This window comes from Trachemys scripta, chromosome 21 (assembly GCF_013100865.1).
Source record: "Trachemys scripta elegans isolate TJP31775 chromosome 21, CAS_Tse_1.0, whole genome shotgun sequence".
NCBI lineage: Eukaryota > Metazoa > Chordata > Testudines > Emydidae > Trachemys > Trachemys scripta.
Window position 1 is genome coordinate 8,553,461 of NC_048318.1, and position 26,497 is coordinate 8,579,957.

At 47.5% G+C, this 26,497-nt stretch overlaps 1 protein-coding gene across 1 annotated transcript in view; it reads right to left on the reverse strand.

The window, feature by feature from the left end:
• The window catches only part of LOC117868524 (opioid-binding protein/cell adhesion molecule), a 697,025-nt gene that overhangs the window by 585,991 nt on the left and 84,537 nt on the right, over positions 1-26,497 (reverse strand). The window lies entirely within an intron of this gene.

Consider the following 26,497-nt stretch of genomic DNA (forward strand, 5'->3'; position numbering starts at 1 on the left):
CTGAGTCTTCACCTGTGACCATGTCTGAAGCAGATGCCTTTGGGCCTCAGACATGCACTAGGATCATGAACATCGGCTGTAGAAGCACCTTCTTTGATGCAGTTTCGAAATGGCGGCAAAGGATTCTGAGACGTGTTTGGAAACTAAAGGTACCTGCTGCATAAGACAGCAGAAAGAGGGGGATCCTTCTGGAGAAGGAAAGGACAGATGCTGAGCTGGATGGGTTGCTGGGCTGAAAGGAGCAGTTAGTGAGAATAATTGTTCTCATGGGAGAAGAGGACGGAGTGCATCCTATCCTTGCCTGCTGCACCCGAGGCTATCTATATGAACCACTGACCTTTTGACAGAATCAGGTCACTCACTGTCCACCTGAGACTGTCCTAAGGACACCAGGCCAAGACCTTGATTCAAGAGACTCTAGAACAGAGGTGGGCAATCTGTGGCCCACGGGGTAATCTGATTACAGGCTGTGAGACATTTTGCTGACTTTGACCGTCCACAGGCACATCCCCCCGCAGCTCCCAGTGGCTGCGGTTCGCCGTTCCTGGCCAATAGGAGCTGCGAGAAGTGGCAGGCCACAGGGACGTGCTGTGGCCCATCAGGGTAATCTGATTGCAGGCCACAGGTTGCACACCACTGTTCTAGAAGAATCACCACTAAAAATTCAACATTTACCAAACAGGTACCACTCAGTAGTATCCGAGATGCTGCATTCCCATCCGGGGCCTGTAATAGGAAATAAACCACAGCTTCCCAGCTACCAATGGGGCAGTCGCTCTTGGCAAGCATTACTGTTTCAGTGGTGACCGCTTTAACAGTCTCCTGATTGTTATTCCAGGTTCTCTGCCACCCCAGCAGGAGCCAAAGAGAGAGCTTTTTCAAAAGTGCAGAATAAAGCTGCAGGTAATTAAATACAAGGGGCCTCCTGTTGTCATCTTTGCAACTCTGTTTTGGAAGCTGGCTCCAGCAGAGCAGAAGAGGGAAGATTTGATTTTAATCACAGAGATTTTGGGTTTTATTTTGCTCATTAAAATTTCTGATAAGGATTTAGTTTGACGTTATGCAGATCCCTCTGCATTTGGGAGGGGCAGCCTGCCACTCTCTAGAGTGAGAAGATCTCTCTTCCTTCCCGTAATATGCACAGGGATACAGACAGCTGTCAATTCAAAATGAAGAGGTTTTGGATGGGGCTGTCATGGGGGTGGGAACATAGTCGTGAAAATCCATGGCCAAAGAGCTAAGGGTTGGGTTGAAATAAGGAAATGCACTAAGTCCCCAAATTACTCATTTTTATGATGATGATGGACAGGGGGTGTTGTATCTAGGGTGACCAGATAGCAAGTGTGAAAAATCGTGACAGGAGGAGGGGGGTAATTGGCACCTATGTAAGAAAAAGCCCCAAATATCAGGCCTGGCCCTATAAAATCAGGACATCTGGTCACCCTAGTTGTATCCAAATCCTCAGCTGCATTCTGACCCTACGGAGGGCACAGCTCAAGACATGGGAGGACAAAGGTAGTGTAAGGCCACTCTTGCATCTACGGGATTCTGCAGCTGCCATAACCCTTAAGCAGGGGCGGCTCTATGTATTTTGCTGCCCCAAGCACGGCGGTCAGGTAGCCTTCGGCGGCATGCCTGCAGGAGGTCTGCTGGCCTCACGGATTCGGTGGCATGCCTGTGAGAGGTCTGTTGGTCCCGCGCCTTCGGCGTACCCGCCGCCAAATTGCCGCCGAAACCACAGGACCGGCAGACCTCCCGCAGGCATGCCGCCGAAGGCAGCCTGACTGCCGCCCTCACAGCAACTGGCACACTGCCCCCCGAGTCTTGCTGCCCCAGGCACGTGCTTGGTGCGCTGGTGCTGCCCCTGCTCTTAAGCCTTGATTGATATAGCACCTAAGATTCTGCCCGGCAGCAAAGAAAAGTCAAGCGTTCTCAGTGTGCTGGCCATGTGTCCCACCTCCAATTCACCCCCTCTTGCCCCTATGCTAGGTGCTGTACGAGCGGGGGGAGTGGGGTCAGTCGGTGCAAGAACTCCCCTGTACAAGGGTTCTCCCCAATGGTGAGATCTGGCTGCTTTGAAGCCCCTCTGTGCCACATGAGCAACATAACAGGCCCAGAACTCTGCTGAGAATTTTACCCATGAAGTTTTAACAAACAGGATTTTTCCAAAATTATTTCCATGGGAAATGACAAGAGCTGGCTGGAAAAAATGTCAGTGGAATCATTTCTACTGGAATAAGCAGCTCCACTGAAACATTTTGTGAAATTGTGTCAATTTCACTGACATTTCCTTTCAGGAAGAATAGGGGGATATATATTTATATATATATACATATATTTTTGGACAATGTTGAAATTGACAAGGTTGAGCTTTTCAGAAGGAAACATTCTGGGTTTTCTTCTTTAAGTGACTTTTCATTTCAAAATTTAAAAAAAAATTGTATAGTAGCATAATATCAAATGTTAAAAAATCAAATTTGAAATGTTTCAATTGACCTAAAATATTTTCATCCCCAATTTTCTTTCAAAGATAATTTAGCATTTTTCAAAATGAAAACAAAGCAGAATACAAACGTTGCAGTCTCCAAATCCACCACGACATGTAATTTGTCTTTTCTGCACAGCTCTTGAAATTACACATTCACCTTTTGTTTCTTGCCAATGATCCTCTTCCCCAGGAGGTCCCACTCCAGGGTTATCCCTCACCTTGCATCCTCCTTCCCTCAAGGTGTCACTTTCTCTCTGCTTTCAGGGCTCCTACCATTCACACTCATCTATCCCTCATTCTGGCACCAGCTTCCCCCCTCCCACCCACTCCCATCTGACATACGCTCAAGGCGGTATAATGATTCCCTCGCTATGACCGATGTATCTTATCTGCTCAGACGGAACAAGGGGGCCAACTTGTCCCAAACAGAATGGTGACTTTTTGTGATGCGAATACGACCACAAGGAACTGGGCAGAGACCCATTAACTCATCTCATGTGAGCTAGTCCTTTCATGACAAGATTTTCCATTGGTTACCGACGCAGGCTGAAGTTGAGCCAATAGCTTAGAGGGAAAAGACTTCATATGCTGTTATCAATCCCCTGAGCCAGCCAATCTCCCAGAAATGAGAGAACTAAGCAGGTCTGGGGACATGGAGTTTGGATGCTTTCCAAAGATGTATTCCCCTTGATTACATTTCAAACCCACCCAGGGTCAAAATTTAGTTCAACATAGTCTCCCATCCGGAAAAGCAGCACATGCTGGCAGCAGAATCCATCCTAGCATTACTTGCGTCACCACCCACCTCTCTGTTGCTCCCACAGTCTCTGCTTCATACCACCTGCTCGTACATTGCTCAAGACTCTGTTGTTTGCTTGTTGATTATGAACCAGCAAATGCAGGCCATTTGCCTCTTATTTCTCCAGCTCCAGCTAGCTTTGCAGAAATACTATTTTAACACCTACTTAATGTTATTCATGAAGAACAAGAAGTCTGCAGCTTTGAAAACCACAACAACATGGTGTTAATTTAGCGCCCGGTGAACCTCACGTGGATTAGAAGTTTGGTCTGGAGAGACATCCAAAGAGTTAGAAACGCCATCTGACGTTTGAGCCACTTTGGACATTTTTAAGTCAAAATGGGATGTTTTTCTAAAATATATGCTCGAACGGGAATTAATTCAGGGAAGTCCAGTGGCCTGGATAATGCAGGAGGTAAGACTAGACATAGGTGCCAACTCTGTGGGTGCTTCAGGGCTGGAGCACTCATGAAAAAAAATTATCAGGTACTCAGCACCCACCAACAGCCAAGCTCCTCTCTCACCCCCCTCCTGCCATTTGCCGGCGGCCCTGCCAATCAACTCCTCTCCCTCCTTCCCAGCGCCTCCCACCGACGGCAGATCAGCTGTTCCATGGCATGCAGGAGGCAGTGGGAGGGAAGGGGAGGAGCGGGGGCAGGGCACACGCAGGAGAAGGGTCTGAAAGAGGTGGGGAAGAGGCGGGGGGGAAGAGGAGTGCGGGGTTGAGGTGTTGGGGGAAGGGGTGGAGTGGGGGTGGGGCCGGAAGTGGAGTGGGGGAGGGAAGAGGCGTGCAGGGGTGGGGGCGGAGGGGAAGGGGTGGAATGGGGCCAGGAGTGGAGTGGGGGAGGGAAGAGGTGTAGAGGGGGTGGGGGGCAGGGCCTGGAGCTGGGGAAAATTAGAAGTTGGTGTCTGTGAGACTAGATGAGCACAATGGCCCCTTCTAGACGAATAATCTGTCAATCTATTATCTAGATGCCAGCGAGACATCCTGTGAAAACAAGATGTTTGTGTGAGATCCCCAGCACTTCCTTCTGAAATTCAAAGTGTATAGAACAAAGCCAAAAACAGCAAAGCAAAGTGAAATCAACCAAATGCCTCCTATTGTCTGTAAGGGTTTAACGTGGACAAAGGTTCACACTGATTCCTGATACATTTACACTAGTGTGTAGAACAGTACAATACCACCACGAAGGGGTTTCCAAACTGTTCATAGTGTGGACCAAATCAACGATTCTTGTGGATAGTTCCCCTCCCGTCAGTGATTGCATCACCGACCTGAAGCAGCCACCACCGCCAATTATTGCTCACGTAAAAAAGTAACATTCGGGAATTAATGAATGTATTTTTAGCTTCGAATTTAGTAGCTGGGGTGAGGAGGAGCCAGAAACATGCAACCAGCTTTTCAGGGCCCATCAGAAAATGCACCATGGACCACACTTTAGGAATCTTTGCTCTAATCATGGAAACATATGGCTGGAAGAGACCACAAGACATCATCCAGTTCATCCCTCTGTGCTGAGGCAGGATTAAGCCTGCCTGAACCAGCCCCTGACAGATGTTTGTCTAACCCGTTCTTAAAAACCTTCGATCACGGCAATTCCATGGCCTTTCTAAATAGCCTGTCCCAGTGCTTAACTATCTCCATAGTTAGAAAGATTTTTGTAATATCTAGCCTATATTTCCCTCGCTGCCAGCTAAGACGATTCCGTCTTTTTCTACCCTCGGTGGACACGGAGAGAAATTACTCACCATACTCGTTATAACAGCTAGTTAGCATACTATGTACTAACATATAATGTACTAGCTAGTATGTGTGTGCACCACTGTCCTGTATTGAATGTAATCAGAATGCTGAACTGTGGGTCATAGGCCCTACAGTGATAACCGCTAGTACAGATTCTCCTTTCATGCAAGTGGTAAGAGCCTGTGTTTTAAATGAGAGTTCTACCCCTTCTGTCACCGGGAAGTTCTGATTTCCTGCAGCGAAAGCAGTGAAATCCTAGATGACCTCAGATTTGTTACACGTGCATATCACCTTCCATGGGACAACCCCACAGTGCTTTAAAAATCTCCCAGTTTTCATCAAGGACATAATCCAACTCCAATTTAAATCCATGGGAAGACTTCAGGGGTGTCTGACTGGGCCTTAGCTCTCCCAATACCGGTATGAGGTAGATGGTATCTATTTGATGGTGAAACTGCGATGCACATGACGGGAAGGAAACTGGTAGAAGGGTCATTTAAGAAAGTCTGTGTCTGGAGTCAAGGATACAACATAAGTTTCCTGACTCTTAGCCCTGGTTTTCTAAGCATTAGGCCTCCTTCTTCTAGAAAATTCTATTCTTCACACACTTTTTAAAAAAGTTATTTATCAGATCTTTTCTTTCTTTCCTCCTTCATCTTCCACGCTCTTTATTATCTGTCTTTCAACCCGAACAAAAAAAGGAAGAAAAAAAAAAATCTGCCCAACACAATAGCATGTGGGGATCCTGTCATTTTCAAAACCGTCTTCTCCCCTCCCTTTCAACTCTCCTTGCTTAGCCGAGAATTTTCCTTCATTAAAATTAAGCCTCATTTCAGACTCATCTTCTTTTCTCTCTCGCCTTTTCTCGGAATTGAATGGAATGTGATCTCCAACATCCCAGCCTTCAACTCCCCCCTCCCTTCCCATCGCCTCCTTCTCTTGTCCCTTTCATAACCAAATCTTCATTGCCGTGAAAAAGTATGCAACCGGCTGCCTCCTGTCCCCCTTCCTTTCTATCACCACTTTGCTGCTGTCAATTCAGCCCCACCTAGGTGGACTCCCCCTCCTTCCAACAACCTGCATGTCTCCCCCCACCCCGTCACATTCACATCCCTTTAATTGGAACCTATTTCCTTCCGCATAATGGAATGAGACCTTCTTTCCCCCTTATTTTCTCTACACCATTTTTACCCAGCGTAATACACCTTCTTTCGCTCTTGGAAACCAGTAGGAGTGAACATGGGGGAACAATTCCATTAACCTGGACCCAGTGCGAGTTGCTAAGTGACTCAGAGCTGCCTGCAAGACTTCACGTCCCACAGTAAGAAAGGCAAGCAGAGATTATTAGCAGGGATCTTTCCAGATAATACGTGGCGGCATCGGCTGTTTAACAACTGCTCCGAACTCTCTTTAAAGAGAACTCCCTCCAGTCCTTCTTGGTAGCCAGAGGAAGTGTGATGTAGTGGCTACAGAACAGGACTGGGAGCAAGGACTCCTGGGTTCTATTTCCAGAGAGGGCGGTCTAGTGGTTAGAGCACAGGCTCCCAAGCCAGGAGTCCTGGGCTCTGTTTCCAGCTATGCCATTGCCTCGCTGTGTAAATCAAGTCAGCTTTCTGCATGTGACCTCCCGCCACCCCACGTGCGAAACAGGTAAAATATTCAACCTTCTGTAGCTCTCTGGGATGATCTGAGGGTTAAGTAAGGCTGGTAACATGCTGAGATCTCCTCAGAAGAGAGGAACAAAGTATTATAGTGGAAGTTTTCTCCATTTCCCCTAAGCATTTTCTCTAAGCCGGGTCCACCCAGTGTAACCTGGTTGATTGCTCTTTGCAGTGTTGTTGTAACCACGTTGGTCTCAAGATATGAGAGAGACAAGGTGGGTGAGGTCATATCTTTTATTGGACCGGCTTTTATTGGACGAGCTTACACTGAGCTCTTCTTCAAGCCTGTGTAAGCTTGTCTCTCTCACCAGCAGAAGTTGGTCCAATAAAAGATCTGACCTCACCCACCTTTCTTCTTTGATTTCTCTTGGCTTTTCTATCTCGGTCCCCCTCTCCTCCCCTCCTCACACTCCTCTCAGTTATTCAAGGTTTCTCTCCACCAAAGCTGTATTTAACATTCTCTGATGCACAAGGCCAGTCAGCTCGTTAGCTCAGCTACACCTGGATCAAGATCTGGAGACAAATCGCTGCTTCATTAGGGGAGCTAAGGCTCTAATCCATTTTTTTTTCTGGCTGTTTAACTTGCAAGGACAACAGATGGATACAGAGCTGCATAATGCAGGGCACTCCTTAAGATCCATCAGAGTCTAGGAACGCAGAAAACACAAGGCTGAGGAATATTTAACTAGGAAGTGCCTTACAGCAATCAACTTAAATTAGGGATGGGGGGGAGATGTTCCTAGACTAGAAATGAGAAAAAATGCCAGTTAGTTTTACAGAACCCCTCCCCCCGCAAAATTTCTCCATGAAAATGTTTTGGTTTTTCAATAAAAAAATTCCAGGTTTCAAAAACCATTATTAGTTGCGGGGGGGTGTTAAATAAAGGTTTTCTAAAAACTGAAATATTTCACTGAAGAAAAATCAGCTTGTGGTTTCCGGCTTTGCATTAAGAAAACAGAAAATTTTGATCAAAACAAAAACTCCAGGAAAATGTTGATTTTAGATGAAAAGCCGTTTTCTGTTTGGAGGGAAACACTTGGACCCGCTCTAGTTCAGAAAAAGTAAAATCCAGCCCTTCCCTCAAGATAAGGCTCAGAATAGATCCAAACTTGCTATCGTTGTAGGTTCCAAGAAGTTATGGGTAAGTCTCTCCCCAATTCTCATCTGTTACCTTCAGCCAACCCCCCCATTCACTTGCTAAAATCCATCTCTGCGTACTGGGGAAAAGTGCACTGCACATCTGCTAACCTTACAGAACCGGCTGGTTCTCTTCGATTTTTATGAGCTCTCAGGCTGTTTCTCAACCTTCAAAACGGCAAGTACATTCCGGGTGGCATTTGGGGCATATGGGAGCTGACAATGCTTGAGCTTTGCTTTATCATAAGGGCATATGAATACCACTCTGCAAATTGGGCACTGTAGTCTAGAGCTGTCCCTCTATCAGACAGTCATCGGCAGGTGTTGTATGAGGAGTTACTATCTGGGTCCATACACACATTATGGATTCATAGATTAAAAAGCCAGAAGAGACAACTGCGATCGACTAGTCTGACCTCCTGTATACGGGGTGTGTCACTGCAGTATCTGAGCACCTGCAGTGAGCACTTAGCACTGTACTCTGTAGCAGTGGAGCGTGGCAATACTGGCGTTTGCATCAGTGTAAGTGCATCGACCAGTGCAAATTCCCTGTGTCTAGACAAGCCCTTAGCAACAATACTGGATCTTGCCCCCCCTTTCCTCCCCACCAGCAGACACTGTGAACACCGGGTGCTTGCTATATTAGAAAAGGTGCCATGTGGGTGATTGAATTTCTGAATCATCAGCTGTCGGGAGGTGTTTTTGCTCCTCCATCAGTTTAACTGCTACCTACCAGCATCAAAAGCCGATTGCAGGTGACCTGAGTGAGTTTGTTTTCTCCCATCGAATGCAATTGTTTAGATGACAGCCTGTGAATGCTGCAATTTCTCAGGTCTTCAAACACTTAATTCATCTCAGAGCTGATACTGAAACAGCAAGGCTGGCGTTTACACAACTACAGCCATCTCCATCTGGAAGAGCCTTTGTACCTGCCCCCCCTGGGCACCAGGGGGATGGCTGCCCTGACAGAGGGGTATGAACAAGAAAGCCGAAGAAGAAATCCTGCCATGCCAGAAGAAACCCCCCTGCCCCAGGTTGAACGTTATGTGAGTGGAGTCTACACCCTCAGATGAACTGTTTGACCTACTTGCCCCCATCCCCGCACCCCATAATTAGCAAGCCTTAAAGGTGCCTTAGGAAGAGGAAAAGGGGAACCAAACCGGGCTTTGTGCCTGTAGCAAGGAGTACAAGCCCGAGAGAGGGGGCCCTCATGCCCTTTGGTTCCCCACTGCCACAGTTTCTGTAACAAAGTGAGGTGACACCCATGTGGGCCGGCAGCTTGGCCTCAAGGAGTCCCTTTCCAGAGCTGAAGGGAAGAGGCCAGGGCAGCTGCAGCTATTGCTGTGTTACCAACTCCTGTGATTTTTGTCACACTATTTGGGATTTCTCTTAAAGCTCCAACTCCTAGCATCATGTGTAGCCCATAGAACTGGCTTTAATGTTTATTTTATGCAGCAGTAATGCAAAGAACGCAAAGGCCTGTCCCCTGTAAGACATTGGTTTCAGCAGTTAGCATAAGGCTTGAGGCCTATGAATTTTGGCACAGATAAATAGCCTAACAGTCACCTCTACGTTTTGGGGAACTGGGAATAGAGTGTTTAAGGGGAGGTTTCTCCCTAATGACGCCAGCCAACCACAGGAACATGAGCTAACACCGGCTTTTGGATATTTTAGGATAGGAACATTTGCAGATGCCATGGCAACAAACTGCTAAGTTGACATCATTAATATACTAACCTATTGGAGAAGGGCACCCCAACATTAGTAAGATGAAGAAATACAAATATGGAAGAGGTGGGAAACTCCTAATGAATATGCATTAGGCATAGTGGCATCAGTGTAAGGTATTAGAAGTTGTATCCCACCCTCGGTTCAGGAGGAGAGAGAGACGTAGCCCTTGGGAATGGCCAGGATGATGGCCACTGGTCATGATGAGGGGGTGATGGTGATGAGGAAGATCATGGCTAACATTTCAGGTTGTTCCACAAGGGGTGGTGTGAGTATATGGATGTGCAGACGTACATTCTGTATTATCTCTATCTACCTTACTGGTACATTGGGTTTCCCAGTTAAACAGTAATTTTAATACTACTGGGCCTAATCTGGGGAGAAGATTAGTCAAACCTCAGAGTGATAACTGGGAATTCTTAAGTATCAATATCAATTAATGCATACTCTATAGATTGGGCTGCACATGTGATTAAGTGAGTACGTCAGCTTTCATTTTAAAAAAAAAGTTTCTAGTCCTCTTGGTTGCAGAGAAAAGTTTGAAGTGTGAGCTACAGGCTTGAAGCCCTGAAGACAAAGAAAAGAATCCAAACATTTATTATTTAAAAAAAAACATGATTTTTAAGCCAAACTCCTGATTTTAGAGGGTCTGGTTCATGGTTTTAGAACACTTAAAGTGGGTAATATATAGTAAAAGGCCTGTCTGCTTGAAATTTGATGGTGGAAAAAATTCACTGCTTCTTGCAGGGGAAACTTTTGAAACCTGTAAGTACCTATTATATTTTTGGTTATTGTCAGTTTATTTTATATTGGGAAGTTAGTTGCTTATGAGACTTTGGGGAAGGGGCTCTACTCCTTTACTGACTCTTAAAATAGCCAGTCTCTGACATCCCCCCGACACCCTTTTGTACCAAATAACAATCCTTCTGTAGTTTTAGGACTGAGTGCCCCTAATTTGACACGGTGCCTTGCTGTGTTTCCTTCTGATTGAGCAAAAAGGGATGAAATATTAAAACACAGACACACACATGCAAACAGTTCTCATAGTCTGCCTGGTATTGGTGGTGGTGGTTTTGGGGTTTTTTTGCATTAGAAATTCACATCTATCCTGTGTTTCCTGGAAGATTCTATAGCCAACTGGAGAACTGGTAAGATTATGACAGCATAAAAAACAAGTGAAATCTGAGCAACTCGGAGCAGAAGGGATTTGGAATTGGACTGTTTAAAATACTTGGGCTTTTGTTTGCAATGGCCATCACCTGAAAGATTCTGCACCCTCTTCACTCCCCCCTCCATAGCTCTTTGGATTCTTATGTCCCAAGAGAATGTCCTAACCATTAGGCTACAGAGCGAGTCAGGGTCACTCTGGCTCATTGAATATTTAATTTTTTATACACAGTGGAACAGCTCCAACAGGAGAGATTGAGAGGGCTGATCCACAGAATAGCCCTGATCGGTGGGGCACTCACCTGGGACCCAATTCATGTCCCTAATCTCAATCAGGAAGAGCAAGGACTTGAACCTGGGCAGGCCCACATCTCAAGTGAATGCCCCAACCATGGGGTTATTTTGGGGTGGTAGCTTGCTGGCTTACTGGTTTCTCGGATTCTGTTTTTATCTCCCACTTCCCCCACCTGAAAAAAAAAAAAAACCCTTTGAAAGCTCTCAATTTCATCCCAACGCGAAATTTTTTTGAACTCTTGAAAAGTTGCCTGGCATGGGAAAATCCTTTTCTAGCTGCGAATGGGAGGAAGATAAACCCTACTGAGCAAGGCGGGATATCCAGAATGATTTAGGTCTAAGAGTGAGCAAAGGCTCAAAGGTGCATTTTAGTTCTTGTCACTATTTCAAACTTTCTACCCCAACCTCTTCACACGGCTTAGTGGTGCTCTGTCAATGCTGGTTTGAAACGGCTTGGCCCTTCTGAAAACAAATACAGCAAAAGAAAATGATAGACAACACCCGTCAGGGATGGGCTAGATTTACATGGCCCTGCCTTGGTGCAGGACAACGCACTAAGTGACCTCTTGAGGTCCCTTCCAGCCTGACATTTATAAGACTCTATGAAAGCCTGTATTTATAGGACTAAAACTCAGCTGCTGCATTCCTAATGCCACCTGCTGTGCCATCCACGGGTGGCCATGTGGTCTCTGTGCACGTGGCTGTGGAGGAAGGGGAAGACAATGGAGCAGCCGGGAAGGAGAATCAGCCCAGTGGATAAATCAATCAAAGATGGCAGGATCTCTTCGGAACCCCCTTGTTCCATCGCTCCAGAGTCAGAGGGGGTATGTTTCCCCAGCTCGCCTGCTCTGGGTTCATGGATTTGCTGGTTGCTGGGATCCATTCTTTCCCCACCCCAGAGCAAATGGGCATCAGGCTCCCTGCTGATCTTCAGTGCCAAGCATAAAGTGGCCTATGGTGGAGCAACTTGGCAGGAGTAGGAGGAGCCGTGGCCCCCCACCCCCGGCAGCCTTTAGGTGTATGTGTGGCATTGTTTCAAGCCAATAGGTATAATTGAAGGTGGCACCAACAATGACCCCTCACCCTCTAGCTCTGCCACTGCTCAAAACCTGGCCAGCCTCTATGTTCACTCAGCATTGGTTCACATCCCCGCTTCTTGGACTCTCTCCTGGTCCCTTTCGCAGCTTGCAGGCAATAACTTGCCTTCTTATCTGACCCAGAAGGACAGCCAGCTGTCAGCACACAAACATGGCCTTTGTTTATCCTTAAATGAAAGCTCAGTTAATTAAAACCAGAAATCGCTTTCTCTTATCTGCAGCCTCTGGCCTCCTCGGTACCGCGCTGAACTCTAAGGGGCCAGAGACAATAGCCCCCTTACAGAGGCTGTCCTGATAGCCCCACGTGCACGTTGCATTTTTCTCTTCTCAGCACTCTTCTCTTCTCAGCACTTCGTCTTTTCCTGAGCAGAGTTTCACGTGCCTCTTTTCTGTATTTTACATGTCATGAGTTTGATGGTCTCAGCCCAGTTCCAGATCACAGGTCTGTATTGCGCTGCACACACCAAGACCGCAGCGTGTCCCCCTGCTGGTAGGCTCGGCAAAGGCTAAAGAACGAATGGACCGGTAAAAATGAATGACCCTCTCACCCCTAAATGCAGTGCTCCCCTGCCAAGTCAGGGATGAGGGTGCTCTAGCCGGGGACACTATGGAGGAAGCTTCAGGAAACAGACACAGAGAGAATAAGCAATTTCCCAAGCATCATATAAGAAGTCTATGACAAAGCTGGGAATGGATCTCAAATCCTAGTTCAGTGCCGTAATCACGAGGCCTGCATTCTTCGCAGGGAGCGTGCTCAGATCCCCCTGTTCCGAAAGGAAAAGCCCCTGCCGCTCAAGTTAATGGAGAAGCACCTCTATCCGTTACCCACCTATCACCGATGAGTGAGTTAAGCACTTCTGATTCCATCCAGTGGCCGGCAGTGGGTAGATAAACCCCAGTTAGCCACTACATTTTTCTTCGAATCCTCTGTACAATGATCTGAGGACAAATACACTTCGTGTTTAAAGAGAGTGAACCTTCTCCTTCAAAAAGACCGCCTCTTCCAGATCTCAAACACTGCTGCAGCCCCAGGGTGAGAGTTACCAGCGATGATGTTGGGCGGCCAGGTTAACCGACCACCGCCTGATGCTAAAAAGTATTGCAAACAACCCCCTCCACCCCGCTATGGTGCCACCACTCTGTGCATGCAGGGCAGCCGTCATGGTTATGCAGCGCAACAACTTGCTAGAGAACCTGCTCTGCACTCTGAACATTGAAAGGGATCGACTTCCACCCTGTGCAGGCGGCAGAGACAATCGCATTCAGCTCGCTCGAGAGGCTTCGACCGCAGCGAGATTGATCTACTTGATGAGAAGCGACTGTCACTCTCTTCTCCCAGCCTCCCCTGCCCCTCTCCCTGTTGATTTCAGACTCCACACAAACAGGGGTGGGGAGGGAACCTCACCTCTCGCTAGCTGAGCATTTCCCGAGTTTGGGAAACAACTGCCACCCCCGTCAGTGTTGGGGACCCCAAACGTTGCCAAAGCAGGGCAGTGAGCTAGGATTTAGCTGCTCGCCAAAGGAAGGCAACGATTGCTTCTACATTGGTCTGATCAGCGATTGGCAGCATCCTGGTGTCACCGCTGTTAGACTCCGTTAGAAGATGGACCATCACGGGCGTGTGTAGTCCAGTGCTTGGGGCTCAAGACGGGGAGCCAGCAATTCCCAGGTTCTACTTCCAACTCCCACTCTGGGGCTTTAGGCAAATCACTTGAACTGCCTCCCTCGGATCCCTGGTGTGTGGACAGTGTTACTCAGATATGTCAGGAGGAGCCTTCAGTGTCTGCACAGCACTTGGGAGCAGTCAGGGGCCCGGTCTAGAGTCCAGTACTGAGCTTAGATCCCATGTAGATGCCTCCATTAGGCGAGGGGACACTGGCCGGGGTCTATCATCAATTTTTATGCTAGAATAAGTGTCAGTTAGGGGTGTGATTCTTTACCAAAACAGTGATCTCCTAGTGAGGATGCAGTTACATTGGTATACAGGTGCCTTATTTTGGTATAGCTTATTCCCCTTCCCATACCGAATAGCTGCACTGGTATAAAGCATCTTTACATCAACATAACCATGTCCACACTAGAGGGGGTTGTAACTAAGGGTTTGTCTTCACGTACAGCGGCACCGCTGTAGTGCTTTAGTGAAGACGCTACTACCTTGATGGGAGAGCTTCTCACGTTGGCGTAGTTAATCCACCTCCCCGAGAGGCAGTGGCTATGTGGGCAGGAGAAGCTCTCCAGTGGACATAGTGCTGTCTACACCAGGGAGGTAGGTTGGTATAGCTACGCTGTGAAAAATCCACCCCCCTGAGCGACGTAGTTCTACTGATATAGGTCTGTACTGGAGACCTGGCTTCATTCTACCAGCAGGGTTGAAGTGTGCAACCGGTGTGTGTAGACAAGCATGGTAGCAGTACCCTAGGCAAAAAAACGAGGAGTCCTTGGGGCACCTTAGAGACTAACAAATTTATTTGGGCATAAGCTTTTGTTAGCCTCTAAGGTGACACAAGGACTCCTCGCTTTTTTTGCTGATACAGACTAACACGGCTACCACTGAAACCGGTACGCTAGGGTAGCTCTGATCTGGGGCTGCCTTGAAAGGGATGAACGAGGTAGCTCAGCATCGCAGAGACATGCTGGGATTCAAAGCACACTCGGGACATGGATTCTGACGTGGTTCCAGGCTGTTCCATGTTAGAACAGTGACTCTGTGCTAAAAAGCACTGGCTGATGGGGAGAGCAGGTAGCTCCATCCCCGTAGAGTTGGGACATTTCCTGGGTGTTCATCTCCAAGGGGTTGATGGGGCTGTCTTCCCCCCAACCCCCTCTCCATAGTCTCCTGTTTGCTCTCTCCATGTCGCTAGCTGCTGCCTCCATTCCCTTTCATCACAGATGGCGTTCGTCATTTTGCCATTTACACGTGTCACACTGAAATCTCTCTCATTAGGTGGAAATTGAATTTCGTTAATTAAAACAACGGAAATCAATTAACCTTATCAGCGCTCAGGACCCATTTGAAACAGAATCTGGCACAAGGACCCATCCCTCCATGATCAGAGACCTGCAGGGGCAATATTCTGGTCTGCACAGTGGACAGCAAATGACTTGCTATGGGGAGACGGGGGTGGGGGGGGGGAGGCGTGTTGGGTGGGAGGGCGGGGTGTGCCAAGAGGGAATTCAAAGCAATTAAGCGCCCTGAGATTTACCCTCAAATGACAAGTTCCAGAGTAACCATCACCCTCCCCGAAGCTTTGCACCAGGCATTAGATTAGAATGTTTCTAGCAAAAGGAAAAGGGGAAAATTTAAAAGTCAAACTAAACAGGGCTGTTTTAAATAGTTACCGTGTGGTTTCTGCTCCCCCCACTCCCCCCCCCCATCCCCCCTTGGCGTATGCTTCATCAGAACAGCTTGGGAACTCATCTGCTTTTATAAATAGCTCTGCACATTTTAAATTTCCTCCTTCTCTTCTTTTAAAACATAAAATACCTGCAAAGCCTAATGCCAGGGCTAGAGTCTCCTCAGCAAAGGCCTGGCAAGCAGTTTTACTCCCTTCAGCCCACGCTAATTGCTGGAGCAGCCTATGACAGACCCGCTGCCAGCCCCCGAGATGATAAAGGATCGAACTCTGGCCCAGGAACATGGCCAGGGCACGCACAAGACAAAAAAGGAGCACCGTAAGGGAGGCATGAAAAGGCGGCCCAATTCAGCAGCATGGGCAGGTGCTGCCACGTGCCGAGTGAATTGCCGCACATTGCAGTCTCGTGGGATGATTTTTCCTGCTCTGGGTTCTAATACGTATTACACCCTCCAGCACACAGGTCTATACCTGGGACTTCATACGCTACAATGTCAATCTCTAAACACCTGAGCTAAAGGTGTCTCCCAATATAGAGGTATCTATATTTAATAACACCACCTAGCTCTCATAGATCACTTATCTGTAGGGCACCAGGTGTTTTACCAAGGAGCTAAGCATCATTACCCTTCTGGAGACAAGGCAGAAGAAGGCGAAGTGACTTCCCCGAGGTCTCCCAGCAGCCCAGAACCCAGATCGCAGCCCCAGTCCAGTGCTGTGTCACACTAGGCCATACTGTTCCCAGGCTAACAGGGTGGCATCTCAGCACACATTTGCTGTAACATGGCCAGGCTGGGATGTGCCGGGCACTGGTTCAGGGCAAATGCCAGTAGCTTGAGTGAGGCCAGAGGCTGAGGGACGTGAAAGGGAAAGGGGGGAGTGTCAAGTAACTACACTAAATCCTCCCCTTCACCTGGTGTTGCAGCACTGTCAGGATTTTGTTGGCAGTTTGCCTTTAAGAAGAAGGCTCCCTTGTGTCAGGAGAAAAAAAAACGAGGCTGACACCAAAATACCAGCTTCAGAGCCCAGAGGGGAGCACAGCATGGCCCTCTCCACCGCCTCTCAGGAGCTTCGATCCAGACTCCAGCCTGACTCCCTCCCAGCACAATCTCAGGGCAGGTATCGAGCGGATTCTTCGATGTCGCACAGAGGCACCAGGAGCAGGAGAGGGGAGGTCTCCGGAGGATGCCTAGCTCAGAGGTGGTAGCTGAAACCTCTCAATTATTTACAGTTTGCTGTGCCCTTCCATCGCTCAGCTCCCCGCTGCAGAGAACCCGCCTGCCTGGGACTCGTGTGCTCAAAATGAAACAAATGGATCACTGGAGGCTTTTCCACCAGATGTCATGCTGAGGGCTTGTGTTCACTATCACACTAGGAGAGGGAGAAGCTACGTTGTAGACACCGCTTTAAGTTGATGTAACTTACATTGCTCAGGGGGGTGGCTTTTTCACACCCCTGAGTGACATAAGTTACATTGACTTAAGCGGTAGTGTAGACAAGCCCTGAGGCAACTAACGCAGAAATGACTCTCGCCTGCCAGAGTTTGTGGCTGACAGTAGGGATGGGAGAACTGAAAAAGGTTTGGGGATCAGATTAGAGATTGACCTCCACCCACAACCCTGGAGCCAGATACCCCCCAAACTGACGCTCACCTCCTGCTTCATCACACATTGTTCAGCGAAGCATCCAGAATGTTCAATGCTTCTCTGAACCTTCTCCGTCAGCAGAACTGGACTGGACACCTCACAGCAGGCTAGTAGGAGAACTCTGTCCAGCGCGTCTACTGGCTACAGCCACTCAAATAATAGTCATGAATAACGTCTTCAGCAATTTTCCCAGTCAACTGATGAAGGCCTGGGGTCAGCTCCTCAGCTGGCGTAAATCAGCATAGCTTCACTGATATCCACAAAGTGGCATGGTTTTATCCACAGAGGATCCAGCCCATCCTTCACAAAGAACACCCTTTTTTTCATCATTTGCCACCTCTGCAGCTGATCAAGTAATACCAGTCAAATAAAGCATTCGTGATCTTTGCCAGTCACCGGATAAAATCTTCACAAATAAACCCATGTTCCCCACCCTTCCTCCTGTCCATTATTCAGCCAGTTCTCCTCCTGACCATAAACGTCTAAAAGAACAGCCTCTCGCATGGTGTTCTTGGCACTTGTGACTCCAGTCCCAAGGTGGAAGTGAAGAAACATTAGTCAGAACATTTCGAGACCGCACAGAAGACAACTAGATTTGGGTCTATAAATAAATATGGGTGAAGTTTCATTGAAGGGCTTAGAATAAAAATGAGGATTACTGTTTTCCCCGTTGTTTCTGGTGCGGTACTTCGATTGTGTCTTTTGGGGGAGGGACCGTTTATTTGTTGTGTGTTCCTCCAGCACCTACCATCATTCGCCAAAGCACCTAGGAGCCTTACCCGTAGACCAGGACCTCATGGTGCAAGGTGCAGTACAAACACAACAAAAACACTGTCACTGCTCCAGAAAGCTTATAGTCAAAGTATAAGACAACCGGTGGCAACAGACAGACAAACACAAGGAAACCATGAGACAAATATCTGTCAGTATGATAGGCTGTGGTCTCAGTACAATGGGGCCATTGTCCACAACTGGTCCTTCTCGGCACGACCACAACACATCATAATGTACTTACAGCATAGAACCGTTCCATGTGTCCTCATTGAAACCCAAAGCCACGAGACAGTAACCTGATGCAGAGAGAGAAATTTTGAAAATTTCTCAGCGCCTGCCACCAGGGCCAGTTTTGCAGCGAGCTGAGCACCCAGCAGCTCCCACCCTGCTGAATGGGGGGTTGGGATCTCCACGGGGCTCAACGCGAGTTGCTGGGGGCTGGGTCGAGGTGTCTGGAGGATGGCAATTCTAGTTCAAAGCCAGTTTCAAAATCAGTTTTCATTCCACATTCGGAGAGAGGGGGGTGCGTGGGTGGGGCCTGACTCTCACAGTCGATTGCCTGATGGTTAGGACGCTGACCTGGGATGGGGAACTCCCCAATGTGCACGTCTGTGGTCTGTCTGATTCACAGTGATCCGAAATGGAGGAAGACCAAAAAAAAGGTGGGGGGGGGGAGCAAAAAAGCCTCTGAATCACCCAGAGCAGAGATTTGGCTTCAACCAATATTTCTCACCAAAAACGTTCTGACCATCTCTAGTGCTGAGCTCTTTCAAAAAGCGGGCCCAGGTAGCAGCTGCTTAGACCGTCTGAAAATGCTGCCTTTGGAGCTTCTACTACCAGCTTCAACCACAGCCCACAGATTCCATGGTGCTCTCTGAGATTTGTGACTTTCTGGTTGGACGGTGACTGCTTGGAGGACACGTCTGAAGCAATAATTGGAGGAGGAGAGAGGGGGAAAAGAGTCCAGCCAGAAAGCAAAAGCCAGTAACCAAAGCCACCTGGAATTGGCTGAAGCCGGATGAGCAACTTACTGTAGAGAACTCATCAGTCTGACATAGACAGTGTCAGATGCAGGCCCATAATAACGTGTGTTCTGAGCAGCATGGAAAGAATTAGGGAAGAGGAGATACAAATATCTTGGGAATGTGCCCAGCATTCTTTTTCATGAGTGCACTAAAATACAATACAAATGTGACTTAAAAAAAACAACCATCCCCTGACAGAATAAATACGGTACTTATTATAAGCCACACACACAGAGCAACTTAATAGCAACATATTAAATGTAAATCAACACAGAGGAAGCCAGGAAGGGTAGAGATATACCAGCTGAGGGATTATAGCACAAAGCTGTATTATTTACTCACGGGATTAAGGCACTTATGGGAAATGAAATATTGTCCTTTAGTCATAAATCGGTCCCTTGCTTTTGTCCAGGCACATTGGACGTACGAAGGGATTTCAAAGATACAGACATATATACGCACGCCTATTATTAGACAGTAAGGTATAGACTTTAAATCCTGCCTGTTCTGCAAAGAGATTCAGTTTGGTTGTTGTTCTACAGGAATTCAGTGTTCAACAATGGAATTCACCCAGCAGGGTAGAAAATCCCATGTTTGGCTGGAATTTAAAATCCCCAGGACTGCATGTAGGCACAGTCTAAAAGTATGTACCATGGTGTCATGTGATACCACCGTAGTTATGCTCAGGGGCTTGAGCTAGTGCTCCCCTGGTTCCAATGGAAAAGAGCTGGTGGTAAAGTTTCCCATCAGGGTCCCTTGACTCTAGAACTTGCTTCTATCCTCAGTTCCATATAGCCTTGCTGGGACATGGCAAAGCCCATCTCTTCTCCGGAGCAATTGGGTAGGGACTGTTTAAGGGGTAGGGAGATGAACGTGGGGTTGTTCTGGAGGAGGGTTTGCTGGTACAGTTAGACTGGCAGAACACGTCAAGCATCCTGAGTCTCACTTGTTAGTTTCTGGGCGGGTTTGCTTTCACACCCATGACCTGCACAGCTATGCCGACAAACCATTGTCACGTAGACCTGACCTAACTCATTGTCAACATTCCCCTGGAGAGTCGACCAAGAATGGGGTACGCGTTTCACTGCAAAGCGCAGCTAACCTAGTATATTAGGCAGCGCTGATGTGGTTAACAGAATTTCAAGTGCACAGAGAGGCTGACAGACACAGTCCCACTAGCTTATTTATTTAATAATAATTATTTGGATAGTGAACCCGACCCTGCTGTTTTGCTCACTTCGCTTTTTTGTTTCCCCAGCCATGGCAGTGTCACTTCTCCAGAGGCAGCCTCCCCTTCTTTGCAGAGTTAAATTGCATTCCAATTCCATTAAACGGGACTAAATGTCTTCAAAATCAAAGAGCAAATATAATTTAAGTGCCTTTTGGGTCTTCCCACAGGTTCTCAGCTGTTCACTCAGTAACCACTCTGCAGAAAGCTGCCTGGTGACAGGGCTATAGTTTAAAGGGAAGCACACAGTCGCTATGCACAATACAATTCCATTCTGCAACACGTCCTTTATGCAACTCACAATGTACAGCGGTTACAGCTTAAAACAATGGGAATGCTATACCAAGAATACAGGAGGAGGGGACAGCTACACAAGCGAACACAGTTAGGGCATGAAGGGTTAGTTGGTAATGGTACTAAGTGTGTGTGAGAGAGAAATAAAGAGAGAGGGGGTGGTAGAAGCTGAGAAATTTTTTTTCAAATGGAAGGCGGATCTACATGAGCCTCACCTGGTTTCAGATTCCTGTACAAACCCCAAAGTCAGCTCAGATTTTTCAAAAGAACCTTCTGATCAAACCTGGGCCCAGCTGACAAACAAAGTGTCAGAATAGTGCACAGGTTTCAGAACAAACCAGATGAGACAGATCACTAGATGCTTATCTGTTCTGTTCATTCCCTCTGGGGCACCTGGCATTGGCCATTGTCAGAAGACAGGATACTGGGCTAGATGGACCTTCGATCTGACCCAGTATGGCCCTTATGTTCTTATGAGACTCGCACAATCCCTGGCCACTTTGTGAAATCTTAGCCAATGAGCTTATTTCCGTCTCACTCCTGTTACGCACATGTCATTCCACTCGACTCAGACCTACTCCTGATTTACATCACTATAAGTGAGACTAACTAACTTTCTTGTGCAGTGCATGTTGCACCCCCCCACACACACACACACCTCTTGCAGCTTGTCCACATATCGTAGCACAATCTACTACTGCTGCCAGCTAATGGAGTTGCCCCATCGCTCAAGCAGTGGAGGTCTGTGCTTTGGTGCTTAAGGACATGGGCTCAAACCCCTGCGATGGCCCAGGGGGGAGGAGTTGTACCAAGATTGCAGAATTAGCTCTAGATAGAGGAAGGGGAGAGTGATTGTGTTTGAACAGAAATCAGCTTAAACTTGGCCTTTCCCCAGTCTCATGACAGGCAAAGAAAATCACCCCATGCTGGACTTCTAACCAGTCCCCTCCCCTCAGTGTGGCTATCACATCAAGAGTCATTGCCAAAGTGAAGGGATGAATCACTGCCAACACCTGGTTCACCCCAGCAATGCATGACTATTGCCTCAACCAACATACATCCTGGGCCTTCCATGCAGAAGGATCACAAATGTAACATATAGGCAGGAACTGCTTCATCCACGAGGGAAATGCAGCCACATCCAGTGTGGGAAAAGGCAACTGTTTAACAATAGTACACAAAATGTTCAGGCACTGAATGAAGAACACCGTTTCAGACTAAAACTGTAGGGAGACCACATATAGCAACCCAAGCCAGAGTTTGGCCAGGACCCTGGGACTAACACAGCGCCCGTGGCCTCGATTTTAGGCTTCACCTGACAGAAGCTGTGACTATGACTGGCTGGAAAGCAAGAATTCCGGTTCGTGAAAAATTTTGAGCTTTTGACATTTCTTCTCCTTCTGCACTGGAATGACACCGAGATCTTTAGAAATTTCTCACTGAAAAAAAACCACAGAAAGGAAGAGACCCCAGAAGAGCCTTGGGGTTCGGGTTCTAGGTCTCCTACACCCCAGGTGAGGGCCCAACCCATTCTTGACTATTATTTCTTTTTCTTCTTCTTCTTCTCCCCCTTTTATTCCCCCCTGCTTCATTTTTCCCAGAATTTCCATCCGTGACCTTCAAAACTGGTATTTTTCCAAACGCAAAAATTGCCGTTTCGATGAACTGGCATTTTCCAACAAAAACCACTTAACTGTATAATTAACCAGCTCTATCTGCAGCCAGCACAGTCCATGCTAACTCCATGCTGGGGCGTTGCTTCAGAACGACTTGAGAAAGAAGAGTGTCGTTTCCTGAAACATCAGTACCACTTCCAGTAACAATGGGGCTTCCCATGGCCGTCTCCCTTTCAAGCCCTGACCAGGCCTGACTCTGCATAGGCACACGAGCTCTGGGAAGGTCAGAGTCCAACGTGATGCATCAACATGCCACAAGCATCTCCCCACGCTCCTGAAACATAAGCATCCTCTAAAAAATCACTCCGGGCTGCAAATGCCTGTACATGTGTTTGCAGGAAGGAAAATGCTTATGGCAAGAGAGACAGTCTACAAACACTTTAGCAACCCGGTGGCATTCTGTTCACACAGAAGAAGAAAGATAACAGCTCTCCAAAACTCACTGTTATTGAAGAGGCAGAGTGTACCATGACCTTGCATGAAGCTTTTTAGGATAGAAATGAAGCTTGGCTTTCCCAGTCATCTCTAACAAAACAATGCCACTAGGTAAACTCTTCACCTACCTCTCCAGGAGCCTTTTTTCCTGGTGCCTTGGGAAAAACCTTCAGAAACTGAATTCTTTTACATAAAGCGAAAGGACCCTTCCACTGCCTTTCCATGGAATCTCAGCAATACATCCAGAGGATAGGCAGTATAGTATGCCTCTAGGCTGGAACATTACTATAAGGACTAGCTACATGTGTAATAATAAATAATTATGCCAGCACCTGAGGAATTTGTTTCAGATCCTGATTTCATCCCCTTCCCCGCTTACAAGAGAAAGCTTCGTCCCCTGTTACATATGGAAACTTCGCAATGAAACAGGTGCAAACGTTCAGAATTTCATACCCTGAAACATTCCCCCACGTACAGACATGGATTTTAAAAGACTCGGTGGCTAGATTTGGCTGCATTGCAGAGCTACCAAGATCAAAAAGACCTTCAGCTCACCGAATTAAAAGGCTCAAGGGGGTTGGTAATACGATACAGAGTTTTTCACCTCTAGGTCAGGCGCGATCAAAACCCATGTTCTGCCATAGTGAAATGAGCAGCTGGCCTCAGTTCAGGTCCCAACCATCAGGTGTCCTCATCTTAAGAAATGTTGTCGAAGTCGGCACCCCTTAGTCTAAGGCTTAAATATGCCAGGGACACCAGAGATCGACAAAACAATGGCACATCCAGATGCAGGACTGGGGTTGGAACTTGAACATCCTCCAAAGTTCTAGGTTTAGGTAATTGTCCTGCTGTACAAGGCACTGGTGAGGCCTCGGCTGGAGTACTGTGTCCAGTTCTGGAAGTCACACTTTACAAAAGACATGGACAAATTGGAGAGAGTCCAGAGGGCAGCAACAAAAATGATCAAAGGTTTAGAAAACGTGACCTATGAAGAAAGGTTAAAAGAACTGGGCATGTTTAATTGTGCGAAAAGAAGACGGGGCAGGGTGAGGGGGGGGACCTGATGACAGTCTTCAAATATGTTAAGAAGACTGTGATCAATAATTCTCCATGTCCACTGAAGTAATGGACTTTATCTATAGCAAGGGAGATTCTGGTTAGACATTGGGAAAAACTTTCTATCATGTTAGGTTATCGAATCCCCATCACTGGAGATTTTTAAGAACAGGTTGAACAAATCCCTGTCAAGGATAGACTAGGTTTACTTGGTCCTGCCTCAATACAGGCGCTAGAGTTGATGACCTTTTGAGGTCCCTTCCCACCTGACGTTACTATGATTCTCTCACTGATGACAACTGAACTCCTCTCTCAGGCCCCGTCTTCACTAAAAAGTTAGGTCAACCCAGCTATCTCACTCAGAGGTGTGAAAAATCCACACCTGGGAGATACAGTTAAGCCAACATAACCCCGACGTAGACAGTGCTAGGCCGAGGGAAGAATTGTTTTGTCAACCTACCTACCACCTTTTTGGGAGGTGGATTAACTACAGCGATGGGAGAATCCCTCTCATCGCTGTAGTAAGTATCTACACTGAAGCATTACTGTAGCATTTCTAAGAGGGGAAAGGCCTCAGCTGTGGAGTTGATCAGGGAAGAGGCACATTGGATGGGCAATGGGCAGGAAGCTTTCTCTGCAGTTGATTGCACTATACTGATAGTAGGGATAACTACAGACCTTCCATTACCAAGTTCCTGGCTGGGCTGTCAATCCAGCACCTTCCACAAATGCTAAATGAACATTTAAAAAAAACGCACTTTTCCTCAATTTCCTGCATCCTCACAGTCAAGATTCCCACACGCACAGTTTGAGATGTGCCCCTGTTGCTCCCTCTCTACTGCTGAGCCAGTGGGGCTGCAATGCAGTTAATTGCTATATGCCACATCACATCGCTATTTGCAGAGGGGGCCCGGCTGACAGAAGGATCTCTCCAGTTCTGTCTCCACATTTAACCCCATAGCAAATTAGCTCGATGCTGTCGTTAAGAGAGAAGCCAGAGCTCTCCAGATACCCACTTCCAAATGATCTTTAATTAGCAGCACAGCCAGGGGGGATCAGCCAGATTTTGTTTGTGGGCAGAATTTGTCTGTGTCACAAGTGGAGTTGGGCCAAATTTTTCATACAAGTAGTTTAATTGCCAAAAAACGCGGTTTCGGGTCAACCAAAATTATGCATGAATTTGTGTCGAATTCAGCGAATAGTTACAGCTGACAGAAAAATGAAACTAGATGCATTAGAAAAACGTAACAAAAAGCATTAAAATACCCAAAAACAAAATGGAAAAAAATCGTTTCAAGTTTTTCATTTTCCCCACCAAATCAAAAAGTCAATGATTTGCTTGGCTCTACTCACAAGTTGATGGACTAAAGCCAGAGAGTTTGGCTGGAGACAATTTTTGAGCCCACAAATTTGGGGGAATTTCTGGCCTTGAGATTTTTGGTTCACCCCACTAAAAAGACAGGGACCATTGGCAGAATATGGGTATAGATCTCAAACACCCTCCCACCCCAAAATCTTGGAGATATTTGGCTCAGACCTATCTGTAATCAGGAAAAGTGGTATGAATGAGCTTCATTAGGTTCTGTAACATGGCTACAGCAGTCCTAGCTAGGTATGTTCACCACTCTCATACAGTAGTATTTCCCAAAGGGTGGATCAAGTTCCAGGAAGGCTCAAAGGACCAGCTTGGGATGGGGAGAGACCAGACAGACCTCACAGTTGTTTTCCAGAATCAGCTTTCATTTCAGCGGAAAAACAAAACAAAACAAAAAACTCAGTCTCTAGCTGTTATGGTTGCAAAGAAAACCTTCCTAATGAGAAGTGAGCATAATGGATGCAGAGATGTTTGCCTGAGTGTGCAGAAAGCCTGAAACAGCAGCTTTCAGGTGTGCACTGCCCCCATTCATATCAATCGGTGCTAACTCAGATGCCTGTGATGGCACTTAAATTGCAACACTGTCATGTCATTGCTCATCTATGCATTCAAGAAAGCAGAGGATATCTTGGATTATAAAGATCTATGACAATGTTTCTGAAAAAGTGTCTGTGCGCGTGTGTGTGTAAGTGGGCTGCAGGGGGCAAACACCAGGGAAAGGTGGGAAAGATGTGTATTATTTATCACTATTATTATTTGTATTATCACACTGCGTAGGAGCCCCAGTCATGGACCAGGACCCCACGGTGCTAGGTGCTGTACAAACAGAGAACAAAAAGATAATCCCTCCCCCTAAGAATTGACAATCTAAGTATAAGACAAGAGGCAGCCGACAGTAGCGCTGGAACAGTTTTTGGAGTGGGGGTGCTGAGCTGCCCCCTGTCAGTGCCCCTCACCACCCCCTAGAGCTGGGGCCGGGAGCAGGGCTGCGGCCAGGGGCAAGGCGGCAAGGACCTCGCATGCAGGGCCGGCAGCAGAGCCCCCAGGCATGGGGCTGGAGGCCAGGCGGGACCCTGGGGCTGGCAGCAGAGCCTCCGGGGTCAGCATCTGAGCAGGACTCTGGGCTGGCTGCAGAGCTCCCGGGGACAGGGCTGGTGGCCGAGCGGGACGTGGGGCCGACAGTGGAGCCCCTGGGCAGCAGTGGGGCCGGTGGCCAGGACCCTGGGTGGCAGGGGTGTGGGGCCGGCAGATGGGACACCGGGCACAAAACCTTTGGGGTTCTGCAGCACCCCTCGCACCCCTACTTCCTGCGCCTATGGCAGCAGATGGATACAGACAGACCAATGGGGGAGCCCAAAGAAACAATGAGACAACATTGGTCAGTATGACCACCAGTGGTCTCTGCAAACCAGGAGCCTAACTATTGTCAAGGGGAAATCTTGCATGGTTTTGATGCAAACCCATAGATTCACTCAGCTTTGTTCTAAATGGGCCCAAGGTTTGCTTGAAAAGTTTGGACA